Source organism: Oncorhynchus keta, chromosome 4 (genome assembly GCF_023373465.1).
Source record: "Oncorhynchus keta strain PuntledgeMale-10-30-2019 chromosome 4, Oket_V2, whole genome shotgun sequence".
NCBI classification, from domain to species: Eukaryota; Metazoa; Chordata; class Actinopteri; order Salmoniformes; family Salmonidae; genus Oncorhynchus; species Oncorhynchus keta.
Genome location: NC_068424.1, coordinates 25795787 through 25821354, shown reverse-complemented (window position 1 = coordinate 25821354; position 25568 = coordinate 25795787). Strand labels below are relative to the sequence as shown.

Genomic DNA, 25568 nt, shown 5'->3' with positions numbered 1-25568 from the left:
TGGTGATATTACCATCATTTGCAATGGTTGTTTTCAACTTCAGGTAGGGCAAGACTTGGTTGACGTTTGGAAATTCGAGGCCTATATTTTTAATGATCAGCATGGTTCCCCCTAATAGGATTGACTTGACCCAAATGGCTATGAAGGTGTTTAGGCTCCTACTGCATCACTTTAAATGAGATCATGCACCACTATTACTGTAACCATCAACAATGACAGGTTTACAACCAGACGAAGACATAGCCTAAAAGCCCCAACTACTTTCCCACTTAAAATCAACTTTTTTGCAATGAAAATTTAATGTTCTCCCCGCCTTTAGACTATGTCTAATTAGATGCTAGTAATGACATGTTGTAACGTAGATTGAGATGTTACAGATCTCTAACTAACGTCACGACAAGCCATTAGTTGGACTAAACTTGATTTATAGGGCAGTTTATAGCACAAAAAAATGTGATTGCCATTTGTATACTTTATGGATTGACATGTTAGACTTTGTCTGAGCAATGTTGGTCTTTTAAAAACTCCAAGCGCAAACCAGTGATTGGTCTAACCAACCTTACTGAGTGAACTACCACCCAACTGCAAGCAGATGTTCACTTCACATTGGGCATATTCCAACAGAACAGTCAAGTGCAACCAGACAGATACGCCAAGAAGGCAAAATGTGCCGTGGTTTGCTTTTCCAGTGTGGAAAGAGTTGACATGGTCAACATATGGACCTACCTGTTGTCCCCCGCCGAGCTACACTGAAAAAAATAGCAATTTGAAGAAAGTGCCAAGAGCAGTAACAACGCCAAGTAATTTTGCTCTCTTGCACTGCTCTCTCTATTTTCTGTGAACAATTGAAGAGGACTACAATAGTTCAATTAACTTATGCTAAACTCTCTTGGGAAAAGCACTATGGAGAGTTTGGCCATTGATGTTTAAATAGCAGTTAATGTCACATGTATAAAATCCTTGGAGGCCATGTTAGCACGTACATTGTAATAACAATAGAAAATAGGCTAGCTCGAACTCCTAGCCAATGTATGAATCTGCTTTTGAGGCACCTATAGAACCACACTGCTGACAGTCACGCCTGCTACGATAAACATACACGCACACACGTACACGCTCTGGGCTGTGCTAACCGTTTGGCTAATCACCAGCACTACAACAATAGAGCTGCTAGAGCAAACCCCCAGGGTGACAACAAGCAGGAAAGGAGAGCGAGAGAACAAATAAACAAGTAGCATGGGCGGAGGGGGTGAGGAGAGAGATAGAGGAGATAGCGAGAAAGGAGAGGGAGCGATAGAGAGAGCAGGATTCTTTTCAAATCACTGCTTCCTAATTGATGTCTGGCAAAATATGATTATGTTGTCGTAGGGGCTATTTTAGTCATTCATTTCAGAAGCTGTGTATTATTTCTGAAATAAAATGTCTGAAATAGTAGGTGGTACTTTTATTCTGTCACGATTCATGACTAGGTCTATGTTTCTGTTTTTGTATACAGTCGGCTATTTGTTATGCAACAAGGATATTCATGTTCTCTAAATCTCATCTGGGAACCATTTGTTCTTTTGACAAATTGATCTAGTCAATTAGGCAACGTATTCATGCTCTGAACAGAAAACACACACAGCTTCTGCCCTCAAGACATTTATGGGAAAGCAAAATAAAACATAATACCAATCGGATTACTAGTTTGGAAAAACAAACGAGAGAGCAATGGCTTGATTTGGGTCGCCTGTTCCAACTTGGGTCATGTTCATTAGGAATGAAACAAGGAGGGATAGAGTACCTGGACTTCTCCAATAAGTATCTCAACAACAAAAAAGCTGTAGCATAAATTTGCTAAACATTATCTATTGCGCATCCAAATGAATAGGACCCTGGGCATATCCTGTCTTTTCACAATGATTCCCATGACCTAATGAGGTGGAGACTGACAGACAGATAGCGCCCATTGGGAGACTTTGACAGACCTAGTCAGCATAGCTTAAAAAAGGTTACTATAAGCTTCACTCCGTTGATCAAATCAAATTTTATTTGTCACATGCGCAGAATACAACAGGTGTAGACCTCACAGTGAAACGCTTACTTTTAACCAACAATAGAAAATAAAGTAACAAATAATTAAACAGAAGCAGTGAAATAACAAGCGAGGCTATATACAGGGGGTACCGGTACAGAGAGTCAATGTGCAGGGGGCACCGGGTAGTCGAGGTAATATGTACATGTAGGTAGAGTTAAAGTGATATAAAAAGGGAGTAGCAGCAGCATAAAATAGGGGTCTGGGTAGCCCTTTGATTAGCTGTTCAGGAGTCTTATGGCTTGGAGGTAGAAGCTGTTAAGAAGCCTTTTGGACCTTGACTTTGCCCTCGGTACAGCTTGCCGTGCGGTAGCAGAGAGAACAGTCTATGACTATGGGTGGCTGGAGTCTTGACAATTTTTAGGGCCTTCCTCTGACACCGCCTGATATAGAGATCCTGGATGGCAGGAAGCTTGGCCCCAGTGATGTACTGGGCCCTACACACTACCATCTGTAGTGCCTTGCGGTCGGAGGAGGAGCAGTTGCCATACAAGGCAGTGATGCAACCAGTCAGGACGCTCTCGATGGTGCAGCTGTAGAACCTTTTGAGGATCTGAGGACCCATGCCAAATCTTTTCAGTCTCCTGAGGGGGAATAGGCTTTGTCGTGCCCTCTTCACGGCTGTCAGTGTGTTTTGGATGTGTGGATTTCTCAACCTGTTCCACTACAGCCCTGTCGATGAGAATGGGGGAGTGCTTGGTCCTCCTTTTCCTGTAGTCCACAATCATCTCCTTTGTCTTGATCACGTTGAGGGAGAGGTTGTTGTCCTGGCACCACATAACCAGTGGGATTTTTGAAGCACCGGACACCTTTTGATAACATGATATCCTTACCGTTCCCACACCCATTTACAAGGGGGCAATAGCACTGCTTTTTTCTCTTTTTGTCATTTAATTTTGTGAAACAAGTAAGAGTTGTCTTCCCCTTGCTAGTAGTAGCTAGCCTTCTTATCTTCCAACATCGCCATGTGAAATAATCAGATTAATATTTTTTTTAATTTTTTTATTTATTTCACCTTTATTTAACCAGGTAGGCTAGTTGAGAACAAGTTCTCATTTGCAACTGCGACCTGGCCAAGATAAAGCATAGCAGTGTGAACAGACAGCACAGAGTTACACATGGAGTAAACAATTAACAAGTCAATAACACAGTAGAAAAAAAGGGGAGTCTATATACAATGTGTGCAAAAGGCATGAGGAGGTAGGCAAATAATTACAATATTGCAGATTAACACTGGAGTGATACATGATCATGTACAGGTAGAGATATTGGTGTGCAAAAGAGCAGAAAAGTAAATAAATAAAAACTGTGGGGATGAGGTAGGTGAAAATGGGTGGGCCAATAGGTTATGTACAGCTGCAGCGATCGGTTAGCTGCTCAGATAGCTGATGTTTGAAGTTGGTGAGGGAGATAAGTCTCCAACTTCAGCGATTTTTGCAATTCGTTCCAGTCACAGGCAGCAGAGTACTGGAACGAAAGGCGGCCGAATGAGGTGTTGGCTTTAGGGATGATCAGTGAGATACACCTGCTGGAGCGCGTGCTACGGATGGGTGTAGCCATCGTGACCAGTGAACTGAGATAAGGCGGAGCTTTACCTAGCATGGCCTTGTAGATGACCTGGAGCCAGTGGGTCTGGCGACGAATATGTAGCGAGGGCCAGCCGACTAGAGCATACAAGTCGCAGTGGTGGGTAGTATAAGGTGCTTTAGTGACAAAACGGATGGCACTGTGATAAACTGCATCCAGTTTGCTGAGTAGAGTGTTGGAAGCGATTTTGTAGATGACATCGCCGAAGTCGAGGATCGGTAGGATAGTCAGTTTTACTAGGGTAAGCTTGGCAGCGTGAGTGAAGGAGGCTTTGTTGCGGAATAGAAAGCAGACTCTTGATTTGATTTTCGATTGGAGATGTTTGATATGGGTCTGGAAGGAGAGTTTGCAGTCTAGCCAGACACCTAGGTACTTATAGGTGTCCACATATTCAAGGTCGGAACCATCCAGTGTGGTGATGCTAGTCGGGCATGCGGGTGCAGGCAGCGATCGGTTGAAAAGCATGCATTTGGTTTTACTAGCGTTTAAGAGCAGTTGGAGGCCACGGAAGGAGTGTTGTATGGCATTGAAGCTCGTTTGGAGGTTAGATAGCACAGTGTCCAATGACGGGCCGAAAGTATATAGAATGGTGTCGTCTGCGTAGAGGTGGATCAGGGAATCGCCCGCAGCAAGACCAACATCATTGATATATACAGAGAAAAGAGTCGGCCCGAGAATTGAACCCTGTGGCACCCCCATAGAGACTGACAGAGGACCGGACAGCATGCCCTCCGATTTGACACACTGAACTCTGTCTGCAAAGTAATTGGTGAACCAGGCAAGGCAGTCATCCAAAAAACCGAGGCTACTGAGTCTGCCGATAAGAATCTGGTGATTGACAGAGTCGAAAGCCTTGGCAAGGTCGATGAAGACGGCTGCACAGTACTGTCTTTTATCGATGGCGGTTATGATGTCGTTTAGTAACTTGAGTGTGGCTGAGGTGCACCCGTGACCGGCTCGGAAACCAGATTGCATAGCGGAGAAGGTACGGTGGGATTCGAGATGGTCAGTGACCTGTTTGTTGACTTGGCTTTCGAATACCTTAGATAGGCAGGGCAGAATGGATATAAGTTTGTAACAGTTTGGGTCCAGGGTGTCTCCCCCTTTGAAGAGGGGGATGACTGCAGCAGCTTTCCAATCCTTGGGGATCTCAGACGATATGAAAGAGAGGTTGAACAGGCTGGTGATAGGGGTTGCGACAATGGCGGCGGATAGTTTCAGAAATAGAGGGTCCAGATTGTCAAGCCCAGCTGATTTATACGGGTCCAGGTTTCGCAGCTCTTTCAGAACATCTGTTATCTGGATTTAGGTAAAGGAGAACCTGGAGAGGCTTGGGCGAGGAGCTGCGGGGGGGCCGGAGCTGTTGGCCGAGGTAGGAGTAGCCAGGCGGAAGGCATGGCTAGCCGTTGAGAAATGCTTGTTGAAGTTTTCGATAATCATGGATTTGTCGGTGGTGACCGTGTTCCCTAGCCTCAGTGCAGTGGGCAGCTGGGAGGAGGTGCTCTTGTTCTCCATGGACTTCAGTGTCCCAGAACTTTTTGGAGTTGGAGCTACAGGATGCAAACTTCTGCCTGAAGAAGCTGGCCTTAGCTTTCCTGACTGACTGCGTGTATTGGTTCCTGACTTCCCTGAACAGTTGCATATCGCGGGGACTGTTCGATGCTATTGCAGTCCGCCACAGGATGTTTTTGTGCTGGTCGAGGGCAGTCAGGTCTGGAGTGAACCAAGGGCTGTATCTGTTCTTAGTTCTGCATTTTTTGAACGGAGAATGCTTATCTAAAATGGTGAGGAAGTTACTCTTAAAGAATGACCAGGCATCCTCAACTGACGGGATGGTAGTATAAAAAATATATGCCCTTGTACTTGCCGACGTAACCTAAAAGCATTATCCCAGTTTGATATGCTGCTTATGTATTCATTCAGATATCAGCTAAAAATAGAATGTCATGTTTTGGTCAACAAAAAAAAAAAGCACATGGCCTGCTAGTTGCTACAGCAGGTTTGACCATTTCACAATAGCCTGGAATCACTAGTTATTACTTTAAAACAAAGCACCTTTTTGGGTGGATTCTTGTTGTTTGGTTTACTGTTTGAACAGTTGCTTAGATTATATTTGGTTAACAATGCAAAATAGGCTACTTGGATTAATAGCCTATACAGCCAATAAATCAAATCAAGGAACCAAGCGACAACATTGTCCCCACAGCTACGGAAGGAGTGATCACGCTCATCTAAATTTTCAGGTAGTACAACGAATGCCGGAGAGTATTACAAGGAGACGCCCCTTTTGTGACAAAAAACGTCATTGCAACACTGCGCTACGCTCCGTACTTTCCCTCTCCGTACTGTGCGTATTTACCTTAAGGGCTCATTACTCAAGTGGTGCTTCTACATTTACAATTTGACAATTGTCATTTAGCAGACACTCTTATCCAGAGCGACTTAAAGTAGTGAGTGCATTTTGTACTGGTCCCCCATGGGAATCAAACCCACAACCGTAGTGTTGCAAGCGCCATGCTCAACCAACTGAGCCACACGGGACTTCTACCTCTCATAAGTAAGCAATAAAGGGACTGATAACAATTAAGCCTTATTTTCTACTTACCCAGAGTCAGACGAACTTATGGATACCAATTTTATTTCTCTGTGTGTAATTTGAAGGAAGTTGAAGCTAGCACATCGTTAGCTTAGCGCAATTGCTGGAAGTCTCCAGGAACTACGAGCACGCTCCTCTCAAAAGCAGGGAAATACACCTAACTACTCCAACGCTGGGTGGTTGGTATTTTATAGTCTTAACGCTATACATAGTAATCAATGTTTTATACATTAGTTAATTTGACTGATAACAAGAAACAATATTCTACCCACTAGGAATGAGCATTTAAAATAGTTTAACTACTCAAATAACATCGTGACATTTTTTTCAAAAAGTTTATTTTTTTAAATGTACTTTGTTTAAACTTGGACACTTGTTTGCTGCGCAGCCTGCGTGACTGGGGAGAGAAGGTGCACACTGCAGCAGGGCACGGTGGGGTGTGTGCACTAGTTAGACAAATTTGTAAATGCCATAGATTATCTATCATCCCATCTGGCAGTGCGTCTTGACTGCCTCACAATCGATGTAAGAAGCTAGCTGAGATAGCTACCTAGCTGACATTTGTCGAACTAGGCTAGTTGAGGGCATTTTGTTGAGCTTGCCATTCAACAACAACTCCATTCAGATTAAAACAACAGACTACCTGTCGGTTGCTCGTTGTAGCATAGTCCTTCTCATTTGGTCGGTTTCAAGTCTGGGCTTTGGCTGGGCCACTCAAAGACAGTCACAGATTTGTCCCAAAGCCACTCCTGCATTGTCTTGGCTGTGTGCCTGGGGTCGTTGTCCTGTTGGAAGGTGGACCTTTGCCCCAGTCGGAGGTCCTGAGTGCTCTAGAGAAGGTTATCATTTAGGATCTCACTGTACTTTGCTCCGTTCATCCTGACTAGTCTCCCCATTCCTGCTGCTGATAAACATCCCCACAGCATGATGCTGCCACCACGCTTCACCGTAGGGATGGTGCCAGGTTTCCTCCAGAAGTGACACTTGGCATTCAGGCCAAAGAGTTAAATCTTGGTTACATCAGACCAGAGAATCTTGTTTCTCAAGGTCTGCGAGTCCTTTAGGTGCCTTTTGGCAAACTCCATGCGGGCTATGATGTGCCGTTTACTGAGGAGTGGCTTCCGTCTGGCCACTCTACCATAAAAAGGCCCGACTGATGGAGTGCTGTAGAGATGTTTGTCCTTCTGGAAGGTTCTCCCATCTCCACAGCAGAACTCTAGATCTCTGTCAGAGTGACCATCGGGTTCTTGGTCACCTTCCTGACCAAGGCCCTTCTCCCCAGATTGCTCAGTTTGGCCAGGCGGCCAGCTCTAGGAAGTCTTGGGGGTTCCAAACTTCTTCCATTTAAGAATGATGGAGGCCAATGTGTCTCGGAGCTCTACGGACAATTTCTTTGACCTCATGGCTTGGTTTTTGCTCTGACATGCACTGTCAACTGTGGGACCTTACAGACAGGTGTGTGCATTTTCAAATCATGTCCAATCAATAGAATTTACCACAGGTGGACTCCAATCAAGTTGTAGAAACATCTTAAGGATGATCAATGGAAACAGGATGCACCTGAGCTCAATTTCAAGTCTCATAGCAATGGGTCTGAATACTTATGTAAATAAGGTATGTTGAATTTTTAAAAATAAATTAGCAAAAAGTTCTACAAACCTGTTTTCACTTTTCCATTATGGGGTATTGTGTGTAGGTAGATTGGTGAGAAAATATTTAATCAATTTCAGAATAAGGCTGTAACAAAATTAAAAAGTCAACGGGTCTGAATACTTCCCGAATGCACCGTATATCTGACCAATCACAGATATCTATGTTTCACAAGTTTGGACAGCACAGTAGAGTAGTGGTTCTGAAACCTCTCCATCGGGATCCCAGGCCATTCCATGTACAGTGAGGAGAACAATAATTTGATAACCTGCAAAATCAGCAGTGTTTCCTACTTACAAAGCATGTAGAGTTCTGTAATTTTTATCATAGGTAAACTTCAACTGTGTGAGACGGAATCTAAAACAAAAATCCAGAAAATCACATTATGATTTTTAAGTAGAGTGTGGGGGTCTCTTTCATTTTCAAGTTTTCTACTCCGCTAGCCAGCACCTCGTCTTAATAGGTGTGCGGTTATTTTTCTTCTAGATTAGATTCAATATAGCCAACTGTTTCTTAGCATGACAATTCACTTGATCATCTACAGTTTGTGTAGAAATGTAGGCTAGCTAGCAGTGTTTGTGCTGAAACTGACACTGTGCTGCACACTAAGCTATCTAGCCAGTTTGACTATCAGTTTGACATATCATTGACTAATGAGCAATGCCCATTGCATGTATTATAAGTTAGCAACGTGGCAGTTCCCCGAAGTTTGGTGTTGACTATTAACGTTACTTAGCTAGCTAGCTATGCTTTATGGAAGAATGTTACTTAGCTAGCTAGGATATATTGTCAATATTGAATTGTGGTGCACAACTATGGTATTGTCTTGTTGACTTGTAGTTACTGGCTAGTTGGCTAGCTAACTGGCTATAATAGCAGCCAAGGACGTTCACTAGCTTATTTGTTTGATTTAGTTTACACAGATGACTTCAGCCATATGAAAAACCTTCCACATCCAAATATACCTAGCTAGCTTATTTAGCTTGTAGCTTGCTTCTCATCTGACTGGTGTTAGCAAGCTAGCTACAGCTGAGAGCCTGCTACTAGCTAGCTGCTGATGTTGTGCAGCAACAGAGTTGGTGGTCCCCGTTTTAGAACTCGAGGCGGAGAGTGACGAGTGATGGGGAGTGTGTTGTGTACCGCCAATCAAGTTGATTTGCAAAGTTTCATAGAGATTGATGTTATATTGGCTTAGAAAATAGATATTTTAATTTCACATTGAGCTTCAACAAATGGCATACTATTGTGGGGGCAATATAAACCAATGGTGAGTTGGAACTCTGCTTGGTCCAATTAGGGGTAAAAGGTGTAAGAGAGACACCTGCTTGGCCAGGCCATCCTGTGTGAGTTTAGAAACAGGAAGTGGGGGCCATCAGCCGTGGCATGCCACACCAGAAAGGCATGGTCAGGGAGACTGGCTGGTTGGCTATCTGTTTCCCTGGCACAAGTGCCTTCCATGCCAGTCTGAGATCACTGTCTTCCATGTGGACAACCATCACTGATCACAACCTTGACCATGGCATGTCTGGGTATGTGAGACAACCTTGATTTAATAGAAGAATTAGAACATAACTGAGCTGTATTACATATCTAACATAACTCAGACACATTCAAACTCCTGCAGTGACTTACTCAAAGTGGAGGCCTTCAAAACCTTGAGCCCTGGGTTCTGGCTAAGCTGGGGCAGGAAAGAACACATCCCCCTAACTTGGAACCCAGCCAGGACATCCCGTTTTGTACACAGGCCCGGGGGTGGGAGGTTACAGAGAAGGGGGTGGGGGTCCCGGCAGGCCCGGTAATCTGCTCCACTGAAGGATTGGAGTGTGGGAGGAGGGTCAAACAAGCGCCTCTTTCATAGCCCCCAATTATTAAATCATGTCATTAGGGAGAAGGGCTGTGGCTGTACAAGAGGGCATACGGGTTGCGAGAAGGTGAGCAAGAGCACACAGCGAGTTCTGGTGTTGAGCTCTTTAGGCCTAGAAAGAGTAACAGAGAGAGCGAGAGAGAGGGGGAAAGAGAGGGCTATAGCTGCTTAGCCTATGAGCAAGCAGAGGCCGGCTAAAGATAAGTGCACACGATACCTCTGAGTCAGACCCATTTCCCCACCGCTATTTATTTAGAGGGAGTCCCCCTGCTTCTCTGCTCCTCTTTCCTCTCACTCCTCACTTTATGATCTACACGTGATGGAAAGGTGCTGGCCAGGTCAACCCAAGTGGGAGTGCATTAAAAAAAAGTTTGGGGGAGAAAAAAAGGGCTAAGAGTTACATTAGCCTTCTGTTTAGCTGACTGTGTTCGCTAAGAAAGGGCATTGCCAAAGGAGTTGCCAAGGGAAGGAAGTAAGCTAGATTACTAGCCTTGGACACGATTGTGTCTAGACTAGTATCAAAAGTTCTGAGTGTCGGCCCATGTAATAAATAATGATGAAAAGATAATAATATCTCAGACTGGGATCATGCATGTACACGATCTAATACTTCAAAAAGTATGGATGACACATGACCACAGGAACAACATCAGTAAAAAACAAGAAGTTAAAGGGGTGCAGATTTTCTCACAGCATTACAGCGGGTGGTGGGGGTCATCCGGTTTGGGTGCGTGAAGAGATATGTCCCTCGGGGAAGTTATGTTACCACCCCTATTGTGGGAGGCAAAGAACAGCCCTTGGTGGCTAAACCAATTGACCGTGCCTATAGAAGAAACATGGATATACAGAGCAACATTGCCTGTCCTATGCAATGATATTTGAATAACACAAGTGAGACAGGAAGTATACAACCTTCAATACAGTCACCTTGAAGTAATGACACACCCTATCAAGATGTTGAAGGAATTCCTCCACCACAGCTGACTATAAAATCAGCTGCAGTTATGTTGACAAACAAGTAGTTGTTGTTGCCAAGAACATGATCATCATTCCAAGTCTAGAGAAGACTATGCAGCTTGCTTTTACCTCTGCTGTTACAGATGAGTCATGTAATAGAATGTGTGAGAGTCCATTGCTATCTCTATTGACAACCACTCTGCATCCTCAGTGGTTACCACAGAACCAATATCAACACAAAGACGAGTGGAAATAGTCTTGTGCATGTGCCTGATTTGATGTTTGTGAATGTGTGTTTTGCTCTATGGCTGAGAAGATGAACGCCCTGTCAGATTCTATCACTTCACTCTGAGGCGACACAATGGATGCTGTGCCGATGCCTGCATTCCATGCTCATTCGTTCAGCCTTATCTGGAGGGCACTACCAGGGAGGCAGGCTGCATTCTCCTGCCACTGCCAGGCAACAGTAGCCATACCAAACAGCCAAACACCCATACCCTGGCCCTACCTAGCCTAGAGCCCTATATAGACCTAAACTAGCTCAGTCCCAGTCCCTCACCAATAGGCCTATACAGTCACAATCATTAGGGAAAGTTTGATTTGTAGTAAATTGCCAAAACACTTTTTGGAGAATGGAGGGAGACCAGATCAAAAGACGAGGAAGAGTGAGGTGCCCTAATACCCCAAAGTGTTTTGTTTCGTTTCAGGTCAAATGTGTTTGTCTCAATCACGGACAGTAGTAAGAACGTATAGCTTTGACCTAATATCACAACTTACATTAGGACTGACCCCATTTAGTCGATTGTTTGGTCGATAGGCTGTTGGTCAACTGAGATTTCTTGAGACGAGCAGGCATTTTTTTCATGGTGCACAAGACACCTGTCTGTTTCACGCCTGTCTCAGTGGACTAATCCATTGCGGAGACCACGGAGATGGCACAGTTCATCACTCTAAGACATTGTATATGGTTATATTATGTAAAAAAAAATAATGGTGAAACAATAATAAATCTAATATTTTATAACAGTTGTGATTTTCCCCCTGTTGGATACGGTCGCTGTTTCAGAACTGAGGACAATCTTCAGTGTACCGTAGAATTGGCGCCTTCCCTATGTTGCTATGTGCACAATAACAAAGTTAACCAGCATATTGTGATTGAGAACAATGCGGCGGAGGCCTTATTGTCTAAGAAAATCGAGGAGAGGAAACCCCAATTTGGTTTAGGTCTATAATCAATAGCCTAACTGTTAAATGTGCCTGGCTTTAGAAAAATCTGCCATTCATACTGTACCAGTCAAAAGTTTGGAAACAACTACTCATTCAAGGGTTTTTGTTTATTTTTTACTATTTTCTACATCAAAACTACAAAAGAACACATGAAATAATGTCGTATTTTATTTTTTTATTTTTTTTATTTTACCTTTATTTAACCAGGCAAGTCAGTTAAGAACATATTCTTATTTTCAATGACGGCCTGGGAACAGTGGGTTAACGGCCTGGGAACAGTGGGTTAACTGCCTGTTCAGGGGCAGAACGACAGATTTGTACCTTGTCAGCTCGGGGGTTTGAACTCGCAACCTTCCGGTTACTAGTCCAACGCTCTAACCACTAGGCTACGCTGCCGCCCCAAAGTGTTAAATAAATCTAAATCTATTTTATATTGCGCCGCCCTATGGGACTCCCAATCACGGCTGGGTGTGATACAGCCTGGATTCGAACCAGGCTGTATCAGTGACGCTTCAGCACTGATGCATTGCCTTAGACTGCTGCGCCACTCGGGAGCACCCCCGAGTATCACCGTTCACAATGGACGACGAAATCAAAATGTTTAGGCCTAAATTCTCGTCTAAACTGAAAAACACTTCAGTTGCTAAATGAAGGATGACAAGCATAATTTAAGCCGCGACTTTGTGTTACGGAAACAGCTGCGTCTTTCTCATCAATATCACTGTTCACCGTTTACTCCTGCTTTAACAGGGTGTAAGTTGCTAAATAGTGGTAGTTGAGACATACAGTTAACAGCATTAGAAAGCTAAATTGCTTCCTTTTTTTAAGCATGAGCCCCTATGCATTTAGTAGTATAAACTTAAAATGACTAAAACCATATTTAAAGTGTGCAGAAAAGATAATGGAGCAATATATTTTAAATGAGATCATCTTTGAGAACTATCAATCACCAAAATAAAAACTAAACAGTCAGGGAGAATCTAAAATTCCAAAAATGTCATGGCATAGGGCCCCCGTTGATTTGGTTATAATGTTTGAGTCACTCAGATGCCTTAAGAACAAGGCATAAACCATGCTCGTGTCGCTCAACGGTCCCCCCCGCCCACTCCACTTCTCTCGCTCTCCCTCCATTGAAAGTAAATGGCTTCCGATGTTTCCCAGCGCGATGCCGCTTCCTAGCAATGGGAACTTGTGTGTGATGGAGCGGTCGGAAACTAAACGAAATGGAGTGAGTGAGACATAACGGAGGGGAAAGGGAAAAGACCGTGGCTTGGTTTCTTTTTTGTTTTGAGTCGCTAATGCACACTAACAAATGGAACACTAGAGTCAACGCGAGTGAATTAACGGTCATCTTTTGGACACAATTTCCCCAGCCCGACTGTTTAGATTACCTGCCCCGGGCAAATCAGGCAACCGTTAATGTCAATATAGGAGTGTAAAAGTGACTGGTTTCTCTAGAAGCGAGCCTTGCTCACATGGCTGTCCTGTGCTGTCCCGGGGGTAAGGTCCACAGAGGGACAATCAGTTGTTTTTCCTACCTTTCACAAGGCAGTTTCACTAAACACATAAAACCCCACTTACTGACCCAAGCTTTGTGTGACAAGCCATGGATTAAAATGGCTTATTTTACAAAGCTATATGTTGAAAGGGCAGTGGTGTGGAGTGAACGGACAAAAATCACTACACACTGAATAAAACTGCCTTGTTTAAAACCAAAGTGGCCAAACTGAAGCGTTTAGTCCTTTCTCTCGCGCTTTCATTCCCTGTTGACTTGTGTGTGTGGAGTACAGGGGGTGCATTGCTACTAGCGTCAGTGCAATGACATGCTAGCTGTTCCCGCAGACTTCCAGTCGTTGAGCCAACGACTATCAATTTAAAAGCGCGGCCCGCCATAAATATACATATTGGCAACAATTTAGCAGCGGTGGGCCACAGCTGCTAAATTAATATAGGGGCCTATATGGGCCCTGGGCTGTGTAGTGTTGCAGAGGCCTGTTGTCCCCCTCTCTCTTGGTCTGACTGGCTTGGCTGCTAATGCAGTCAGTGGATGCCCTGCTCTCTCTATGCTACTCTTTGCCCAGAGGAACTGACGGCTACACCCGTAGTGTCACATCACTCTGCTTCTCACATACAAAACGAGAGTGACAAAGCAAGGATGTGTGGTGTGTCTGTGTGCTCGTGTCTTTTCCTGCGTGAATGAGTGTGTAAGTGTGCCTGTCTGTCTCTTGGTGTGTGTGTGTGTGTACACAGGCTTACAGGGTGCCAGGTTTTGCCAGCCAGCCATGAATTTTTACTGCCTTGCTTCCCGGCCCGTTCTGGCTATTCTGACTGAGTCGGCTCAGTTTACCAGCAAGTTCAGAACCAGACCCATAATATCACTCCAAATGTACCTCTGGGGAGAAATGACAGGAGTAAGTCTGCCTGTTATAGAGCACGGGGAAAAGGATGGGTTCACATTTGAACACACAGGTGCTTGGCAGTGCTGGGTGGGTTAGAAAAGGAGATGATTAAAACCACCATGACCATCTCTCTCCACTCGGCGTGGCACAAACTGTCTGGCCGGGTTACATCCAAACACTCTTAAAACAGCTTCCTTCGTCACGTGAAAGGACTTTGACCATAGATTGTATAAAACACTTGGATGTTCCCCTATCGGTTGTAATGAAGGACTATTCAATTTCATTGATGGGCCACAAATGTTTCTCCTGCACCTGGCTGTGTACTGGAGTGACGCGGGTTGATGATGCAAGCAAACCCTCTGGTCCCCAGGCCGGCGGTAGCCACAGCAGGCAGGCAGGTCTGGCTAGCTAGTACCATGCCAAGCCAAGTTCAGGGTGAAGTGATGCCTTCACTACCACACTGCTAGGCATTTTTATTTATTTTTTATAACAATTCAGAGTCAGCCAGAGAAACATATTTTGTAATTTTGTGGGGATGACCACAGGCTACTGAAGTCCATATTAAAAGAGATACCAGTACTACTCACAATACAAATAGTCTCGTTGTTTGGATACCTGAAAGTAAGGGCGGCAGGTAGCCTAGTGTTCGGCCAGTAACCAAAAGGTTTCTGGTTTGAATCTCTGTGCCGACTAGGTAAAAAAACAAATCTGCCCATGTACCCTTGAGCAAGGCACTTATCCAGAGCGACTTACAGGAGCAATTATGGTTAAGAGCGTCCACAATTTACATAAAAAAGTAAAGTAAAACAGACAGCAACCCCATGTTCTTTCTATTTAGCTTCAGTACAGCTTAGCAATTCCATTAGCATGTGCAAAATAATGGGAGTGGCAGGCTTACCTTGGTCTAGGTTCTGCTAGTATGCTCCAGATAGTAAGCCTAAACCATCTCACACAGCAACATTACACACTGAGCATTACTACCCTTTTACTAGTTCTACTAAGGAAGCCAGGTTACATTTAAAATTACACTGTTAGGGTCGGACAAATCAGCAACCAAATGAAACTCCTAATTGTCAGTTAACTTTGGCAGGCAGACAAGTCAACACTGGAGCGAAAAGAGAAAAACATGGCTGTTGGTGGAAAACGAGACAGGATACGTGCGGTGGGGGCATTTAAGCACAACAGCAATGACACATTTGCTCGCTCAGGCAAAAAGAGGCAAAGGATGACGAAGAAAAAGATTCATATCTGGAGAATATTAACAACAACAGCCGGGCTGATACCACAGGCAAAATCCTAACACCATCGTCTGCCCGACTGTCCGGGAGTCTTCAGCCGTCCGTCAGTCACTCATCTCTGCAAACACCCATCACTCTGCCGTAAGGTGAGGACAGCATCAGAGACAGGCTGGGGAGTTATGACACAGAGTGAGTGAGAGAGATAGTGTGTGTGTGTGTGTGTGTCTAGCACAGCAGCAGTGTTTCCTCATCCCTCATTAGAGGCTAAATCACATGATCAGAGCGGTGAAAGAGGGGTGGTGGGCTGACAGGGGCTTGGCATGGGGCCTGGCTTGGTTAGGCTCAGGCAGGCAGGCAGGCTAGACAAAGGGAATCCCCCAGCGGAACACCTCTCTCCTGCTGCTCCCCTCTCTCTGGCAAACCCTGCCGCCTGTCCCTGCCCTACCATGGCACCACCTGCTGAGGTAATGGAGTCAATATACTGACAACAAAGACTAAAGTGACATACTGTATTATGAGGGTCAGTATGACCTAGCTTTAAGGGAAATAACCTCTGCTGTGCCAGGATAAATACTTAAATGTATGTGGACATACAGAGGCCATATGACAGGGACGCTAGCAAGAGAGCAGACTGGCACAAAGGACACTCAACCATATCAACATTGAGGAAAATGCAAGTCATCCCCCTCCATACATAACATGGAAGGAGGGAAGGGCTTGTCAATGTTTCCTCCCTTAGTTTGAGCAGCCCCTGTGCATTTTTACGAGACAAACACCCAACATGGGGAGGGGAGGGGCGCCTATCTAGCTACAACGTATCACAAACAACACATTGACAAAAACAAGCCAGTATGAACCCTAGCTGGTTTCCTTGTTTGGTAGAAACATGTGACAGTACTGGCGCGAGGAGGTGTGTCACACACACACAAACAAACACACACACATTTATAGGAATTTGTCGAATTCCAGTCAGCTCCAAGGTCGTTGCCCTTGTTCCATTGCGTGAGTGGCGACCGCGGGGTAACTGTTTACACACGAGCCCATGGCAAAAGATCAGGAGGGATACACGGTGGCATTTTCAATGCTAGCCTGGCCCATCGCCCCTGATGACAAGTCAACAAATCGTCCGTCATCAAAAGCAGTTGAGCTGAAGCTCACGTAAAACTAAAACCAAGGCAAAAGCAGTTGAGCTGAAGCTCACGTAAAACTAAAACCAAGGCAAAAGCAGGACAGTCATTACCCTCAAATAATATCTTCACATGTATCAACATAGGCTTAGTTGATGAGTAAACCAACATGCCCCCGCACTAATAAAACACACAGTCACACACAATTAATTCCTCCTCTACAGGTATATGGTTTACACAGCGTCGGCTTCAGACCGATTCAGGATTATAGTCTCTGACTGTTGTGGCCATGCCAGCGTTCAGTAAACCAGCCCAAAATAATCTGAAAAGGAAACTGGCGGTAGAGCTTAAAACTTTGTGGTCTTCCAGAGGCCAGGCTGCGGTGTCTGTTTAAAACCTGCTAAATCGTTCTCACCAGACCACGAAGGAAGGTTGTGACCAAGACGAGAAGTCCGCTAGGAGATAGAATACAGACCCACTCTATCTGGGTTTTGATAGGCTAGCAGTGTCCTCAATCATTTAGTTTTTCTGCATTGTATAAGAAACAGGCGCCCTCCCACATTAAAAATAAATAAATACTATAGTGTATACTATGGTAGGAATACTAAAGCATTCACTGTCGTGTTTTTACGGACTGAAGTCTTTACTGTAGTATACTTAAGCAATAAGGCCTGAGGGGGTGTGGTATATGACCAATATAACACGGCTAAGGGCTGTTCTTCAGGCACGACAACGGAGTGTCTGGAAACAGGCCTTAGCAGTGGTATATTGGCCATATACCACAAACCCGAGGTGCCTTATAGCTATTATAAACTGGTTACCAATGTAATTAGAGCAATAAAAATAAATGTGTGGTCATACCCGTGGTATACGGTCTGATATGCCACGGCTGTCTGTCAATCAGCATTCAGGGCTTGAACCACCCAGTTTATAATGTAGTATTTACAGTTTACTATAGAATATATTACTATTTTTTTTACTACAGTATTTATACAGGTAATTAGTGTGGTGTTTCTGCGGACTGTAGTATTTACTGTAGTGTTTTTGGGGACAATACTGTAGTATTTACTAAACTGCTTTTGTTTTATTATCTTTGTCATGTAAGTGGGGTTTTCCCCTCGAGGAGAAATACTAAAAGAGCTCATTTTTCATAATCTATAGGTTGGTAGAACTGGGTTGTAAACAGAGAGTTTAGAGCTTCTGCTCTTTTCAATAACCTGTAGAGAACACAATATATGGTCTATACTTGGCATGTAGGCTTCTCACTTATAGGTGGGATATAGGGGACGGGAATTGGCACGGTTACATGCAAATTAAATACTGCAGTATTTATTATCGTTTAAAACTCTTTTTTAAATGCTGTGTTTTTGCAGACTGTAGTATTTGTGAGGACATTTCTGTAGTATTTACCACAGTATTTTTTTTTTGTGTAGTATTCTACAACATTCTATACTAAGTACTACACATGCTCGAGGGATACTACAGTGTGCAGTATAGTATTCTACAGTATACTACATAATTGTGACAACTACAAATACCTAGGTGTCTGGCTAGACTGTAAACTCTCCTTCCAGACTCACATTAAGCATCTCCAATCCAAAATAAAATCTAGAATCGGCTTCCTATTTCGCAACAAAGCATCCTTCACGCATGCTGCCAAACATACCCTCGAAAAATTGACCATCCTACGGATAGTCGAATTCGGCGACGTCATCTATAAAATAGCCTCCAACAGTCTACTCAACAAATCGGATGCAGTCTACCACAGTGGCATTCGTTTCGTCACCCATATATGGCCCTCGCTTCATACTCGTCGCCAAACCCACTGGCTCCAGGTCATCTACAAGTCTCTGCTAGGTAAAGCCCTGCCTTATCTCAGCTCACTGGTCACCATAGCAGCACCCACCTGTAGCACCCGCTCCAGCAGGTATATCTCACTGATCACTCCCAAAGCCAATTCATCCTTTGCCCGCCTTTCCTTCCAGTTCACTGCTGCCAATGACTGGAACGAACTGCAAAAATCATTGAAGCTGGAGACCCATATCTCCCTCACTAGCTTTAAGCACCAGCTGTCAGAGCAGCTCACAGATCACTGTACCTGTAACATAGCCCATCCAATTACCTCATCCCCATACTGTATTTATTTATTTTGCTCTTTGCACCCCAGTATCTCTACTTGCACATTCATCTTCTGCACATCTACCATTCCAGTGTCTAATTGCTATATTGTAAATACTTCGCCACCATGGCCTATTTATTGCCTTACCTCCCTTATCCTACCTCATTTGCACTCACTGTATATACATGTTTCTTTTTTCTACTGTATTATTGACTGTATGTTTGTTTATTCCATGTGTAACTCTGTGTTGTTGTATGTGCCGAACTGATGTGCTTGATCTTGGCCAGGTCGCAATTGTAAATGAGAAATTGTTCTCAACTAGCCTACCTGGTTAAATAAAGATGAATAAAAATATAAATAATTATATACTAAGTACTGTAGTATTTTGTATGTGTGATCATAAAAGCAATGGCCTAAAACGTGAGTCCCAATAAGCTGAAAGACATGAACACAACAGTCTCTCCAAACAGATCTACATTAGGGGCTTTCTACTAGTGCTAACAGATAAAGAGGGAGGTTTGCAGCTCAGTTTAATTTGGAGCCTGGCGGGGGAGCCAGGCATGGTGAAATCACACCCAGCACTAGAGCCAACTGGCTGGCCCACTCCCCTCAGAGCAGAGCTGAAGGAAGACTGCCGTGGGCCCAGACACAGCTGTTGAGTGGTGTCTTTGACACAGGGCTGTGCTCTCACTCTCCCTTTCCCGCTTGCTTTTATTTATTTATTTATTTATTGAACCTTTATTTAACGAGGCAAGTCAGTTAAGAACAAATTCTTATTTACAATGACGGCCTACCAAAAGGCCTCCTGCGGGGACAAGGGCTGGGATTACAAATAAATAACTAAATAAAATATAGGACAAAAACCCACATCACGACAAGAGACAACACTACATTAAGAGAGACCTAAGACAACAACATAGCAAGGCAGCAGTGCATGACATCACACAACAACATGGTAGCAACACATAACATTGTACAAACATTGGGCACAGACAACAGCACAAAGGGCAAGGTAGAGACAACAATACATCACGCAAAGCAGCTACAACTATCAGCAAGAGTGTCCATGATTGAGTCTTTGAATGAAGAGTGTCATAAAACTGTCCAGTTTGAGTGTTTGTTGCAGCTCGTAGAGTGCAGTGATGTGTACTATAAGGAGCATTGGTGGCAAATCTGATGGCCGAATGGTAAAGAACACCTAGCTCGAGAGCACCCTTACCTTCCAATCTATAAATTATGTCTCCGTAATCTAGCATGGGCAGGATGGTCATCTGAACCAGGGTTAGTTTGGCAGCTGGCGTGAAATAGGAGCGATTACGATAGAGGAAACCACGTCTAGATTTAACTTTAGCCTGCAGCTTTGATATGTGTACAGTCTAGTCATACTCCCAAGTACTTATATGAGGTGACTACCTCAAGCTCTAAACCCACAGAGGTAGTAATCACACCTGTGGGGAGAGGGGCATACTTCTTACCAAAACACATGACCTTTGTTTTGGAGGTGTTCAGAACAAAGTTAAGGGTAGAGAAAGCTTGTTAGACACTAAGGAAGCTTTGTTATTGAGCATTTAACACAACATTTGGGGAAGGGACAGCTGCATATAAGACTGTATCATCTGCATATAAATGGATGAGAGAGCTTCCTACTGCCTGAGCTATGTTGTTGATGTAAATTGAGAAGAGCGTGTGGCCTAGGATCAAGCCTTGGGGTACTCTCTTGGTGACAGGCAGTGGCTGAGACAGCAGATTTTCTGACTTTATACACTGCACTCTTTGAGAGGGGTAGTTAGCAAACCAGGCCAAAAAACCTTCAGAGACACCGGCCCACAAGAATGGAATGGTCTACCCTATCAAAATAGTTGGCCAAGTCAATAGAAATAGCAGGACAACATTGCTTAGAATCAAGGTCTATGGTGACATCCTTGAGAACCTTTAAATTTGAAGTGACACATCCATCATCTGAGCGGGAACCAGATTGCATACCAGAAGGTCCAAGCGTCTTCCACAGAGAGGAAGGATCAAGCGGATTCTATACCATTTTACAGAAGCCAGTTCATGAAGGAAGGCGTGCTCATTAAAGTTTTTTTAGCAAGCGTCTATGACAAATCAGGACAGGTTGTTTCACTGAGCAGCCATTACGAACACAGGCTGTAAAACAGTGATCACTAAGGTCATTACAGAAAATACCAGACTGATACCCAACAGGATTATTTGTGAAGATAACATCAAGAAGAGTAGCCTTTTCTGGGAGTTTGGAGTCATACCTTGTGGGATTGGTAATAATCTGAGAAAGATTTAGGGAGTCCTATTGCTTTAGGACTTGGTCAGGTGGTTTAAGCATGTCCCAGTTTAGGTCACCTAGCAGGACACATTCAGACTTAGTGTAAAGGGGCCAGGAGAGAGCTTAGGGCAGTTAGGGTACATGCCAGTGCTGATGGAGGACGATAGCACCCAGCAACAGTCAACAAAGAGCTATTTGAAACTTTAATACTTAAAACCAGCAAATCAAATTGTTTGGGGACAGACTTGGTGGAGACAACCAAGCACTGAAGGTCCTTGGTAAAGATTGCTACTCCCCCACCTTTGGATGATTTGTCTTTCCAAAAAAAAGGTTATCACCAGAAGAGTTAACATCAGTATTCAAAACACTCTTCCTTATCCATGTCTCAGTAATGACCAACCCAAACTTTCAATTCATCCATTTTAGGTAATAAGCTTCTAGTGTTAACGTGCAGAAAACCCAAGATTTTACGAGAGCAGAAATCAGAAGCAGATATCAGAGCACAAGTCAGAATTGGGGCTCGCAACAGTAGATGGGCCAGGGTGTACATGCACATTTCCAGGTATTATCAACAGTAATACAATCAAGGCACGACATAGGACAGGGATAGAGAGCTCTGCAGTGCTGATTTATGATATCTGAATGTGCATCAGATCATATTGTACAGCAATTTCATCAGGTAACATGAATACAAAGCCGGCGAGAGGTGGTTAGAATGGGCTGGAAGGCCACAAGTCTGTCTAACCAATAGAGAGTCAGAGTCCCGAGTGTGGGGACAAACAGTTGGGTAAAGAAAGTTTGTAGTCAACAAAGCATGCAGGAGTCGTGAGGCAAATAGCAAAATGCACAATCATTTTTTTTAACATAATGACTTGGGGCTAGCCATTGTAAGATCAGAGTCACTCCCCCAACAGTGCCTGTGTGCTGGAGGCGAGCGAAAGCTCGGGAGAGAGGGGTGGGGGAAGTGTAGTGGGGGTACTTGTACCAGACAGGGAGACAACCAGGGCAGACGGTGAACAGATCGCCAGGTGGAATCCAAGCAGCAGTGCAGCAGGCAACAGGAGTAGGTGTCACACCCACTTGGGAGAAGCTTTTATTTCTAGAGGCAAATGCCAGTGAATGGTCTCTGAACAGCAGGAGGGGGCCTCTGGATTTGGGTGGGGTAGCCTGCCATTTGTTAGGCTCAAGGGCTTTGATACAACTTCAATTAGCACTGACGTGTGAAGCGAGAGGTCTCTTTGTCCTAGCAAGCTTGGTATAGCCTTAGCATTCAGCCCTTATAAAGTAAAATATATACATCTATTTTGATTCTTGGCTTTTAAAAGTAAAAACATTTTTTTGCTTCAGACTAAGCATTACTCACTCAGTTCCAGGTTGGATGGTGTTTTCAGGTTTCTGTTTGTTTGCTGTATAGTTTGAGAATAATAATCCTTGGGTGTAGGAAGCATTCCAGGTAATTCCATCCAAAATCAGGTTGTAGGTTTTGAGTTGTGATTTGGAGTGAAGATGTTGTTTATGGTAGCATACTGTATATGTCCCTGCCAAAGAAATCCAAGTTTGTCTACTCTAAACCTCTCTTTTCTTTTGGAAAAACATGCTGAAAAATGTGGGAGCTCATCTGCTCATGCATGACCTCTCCCCTCTCTCCCTGGTGTAGAGTATGTTTTGCTCTCTTTAAGTCACACTACAGGATGTTTAACCCAAGAGATCGCACCACTTTTATTTTTTTATCTACACAGGAGGGTGAGCGAGTCAGGGGGAAAAGAGAGGAAAGTAAATATGGAAATAAAAAAAGGGATATACATTTCTTTCAATATTTCAGGAGCCGAAGGGAAGAGTTGGAGAAAATATATCCTGTAACACTCCCTTCCCCTCCCCTCTCCTCTCCTTCCTCCATTCTTCTTTTTCCTGGAGTAGTGACCTCTATGGCCAATGCTTCTAGAATCATGCTATCAAATGCCACTGGCACAGGACACACTCACAGGAAACTCCACTGCACTACCCTGGCTGTTCCACAAGCAACGCAAGGTTCGATACTATGACCAAAACAGTAGTATTTGCGACCGTTTGACTTGGCAATGCGACAGAGTGATTTTTTTTCTACCTGGACACGTTAATTGTGAACCAAAAACTATCTTTTTACATTTTTTCCTTTTCATGATTTATTCAAACAGTAATGTGCAATTGGCCGAAAATAAACCAACTTTCTGAAGAGGAAACAATGGCACGGGATTGCCTGTGTGTGTGTGCAGTGCGAATAGGGCCTATACAGTCAGGTCCATAAATATTTGGACATTGACAAAGTTATTATTTTTAGCATGTTAGAGTTGAAATTAAAAACATTTGATGGTATTTACATTCCAAATCGGGTGAACGTTGTAGAAATTACAAGCGCAGTGCCCCCCTTTTAAAGGAACCAAAAGTAATTGGACAATTGGCAGCTGGTCCATGGCCAGGTGTGTGTTATTCCCTCATTAGTTATTTTACAAGTAAGCAGATAAAAGGTCTAGAGTTGATTTCAAGCATGGCATTTGCATTTGGAATCTGTTGCTGTTAACCCTCAAAATGAAGTCCAAAGAGCTGTAACTGCCAGTGAAGCAAGCCATCATTAGAGCTAGCAAAAACATTTGGTGTGGCCAAATCAACTATTTGGTACGTTCTTAAAACGAATGCACTGGTGAGCTCAGGAACACCAAAAGGCCCGGGAGACCACGGAAAAAAACTGTGGTGGATGACAGAAGAATTCTTTCCCTCGTGAAGGAAAAACCGCTTCACAACAGTTGGCCAGATCAAGAACACCCTCCAGGAGGTAGGCATATCTGTGTCAAAGTCAACAATCAAGAGAAGACTTCACCAGAGTAAATACATAGGGTTTACCACAAGATGTAAACCATTGATAAGCCTCACAAACAGAAAGACCAGGTTAGAGTTTGCCAAAAAACAAAGCCTGTACAGTTCTGGAACAACATCCTATGGACAAATGAGACAAAGATTAACTTGTACCAGAATGATGGGAAGAGAAGAGTATGGAGAAGGGAAGGAACTGCTCACCGTATTCTTAAATCGGCAGACTCAATAGCCTTGGTTTCTCTAACGACTCCTTCGCCTGGTTCACTAAGTACTTCTCAGATAGAGTTCAGTATGTCAAATCGGAGGGCCTGTTGTCCGGACCTCTGGCAGTCTCTACAGGGGTGCCACAGGGTTCAATTCTCGGGCCGACTCTTTTCTCTGTATATATATATCAATGATGTCGCTCTTGCTGCGGGTGATTCTTTGATCCACCTCTACGCAAATGACACCATTCTGTATACATCTGGCCGTTTTTTGGACACTGTATTAACTAACCTCCAGACGAGGAGGATCAACGCCATATAACACTCCTTCCGTGGCCTCCAACTGCTCTTAAATGCTAGGAAAACGAAATGCATGCTCTTCAACCGATAGCTGCCCGCACCCGCCCGCCCGACTAGCATCAATACTCTGGACGAGTAGAATATGTGGACAACTATAAATACCTAGGTGTCTGGCTAGACTATAAACTCTCCTTCCAAGCTCACATTAAGCATCTCCAATCCAAAGTTAAATCTAGAATAAGCTTTCTATTTCGCAACAAAGCCTCCCACACTCATGCTGCCAAACTTACTCTCGTAAAACAGACTATCCTACCGATCCTTGACTTCAGAGATGTAATTTACAAATTAGCCTCCAACACTCTACTCAGCAAATTGGATGCAGTCTATCACAGTGCCATCTGTTTTGTCACCAAAGCCCCATATACTACCCAACACTGCGACCTGTATGCTCTCCTTGGCTGGTCCTCACTACATATTCGTTGCCAAACCCACTGGCTCCAGGTCATCTATAAGTCTTTGCTAGGTACATCTCTGCCTTATCTCAGCTCACTGGTCATCATAGCAACACCCACCCGTAGCGCACGCTCCAGCAGGTATATTTCACTGGTCATCCCCAAAGCCAACACCTCTTTTGGCCGCATTTCCTTCCAGTTCTCTGCTGCTGCCAATGACTGGAACGAATTGCAATAATCACTAAAGTTGGAGACTTATCTCCCTTACTAACTACCGGTCAGAGCAGCTTACCAAACGCCACAGCTGTACACAGCCCATCTGTAAATAGCCCATCCAACCATCTACCTACCTCATCCCAATATGTTTTTATGCTCTTTTGCACACCAGTATTTCTACTTGCACATCCCTGTCGACACATATCACTCCAGTGTAAATGACTCAATTGTAATTACTTTGCCTATTTATTGCCTTACCTCCTTACTTCATTTGCACACACTGTATACAGATTTTTCTATTGTGTTATTGACTGTACGTTTGTTTATCCCATGTGTAACTCTGTGTTGTTGTTTTTGTTGCACTGCTTTGCTTTATCCTGGCCAGGTCGCAGTTGTAAATGAGAACTTGTTCTCAACTGGCCTACCAG

General features: G+C 44.0%; 1 protein-coding gene across 5 annotated transcripts in view; it reads right to left on the bottom strand.

Moving 5' to 3' along the window:
- LOC118371860 (zinc finger CCHC domain-containing protein 2-like) overlaps positions 1–25568 on the bottom strand; it is a 65999-nt gene that overhangs the window by 20147 nt on the left and 20284 nt on the right. The gene's annotated exons all lie outside the window — the stretch shown is intronic.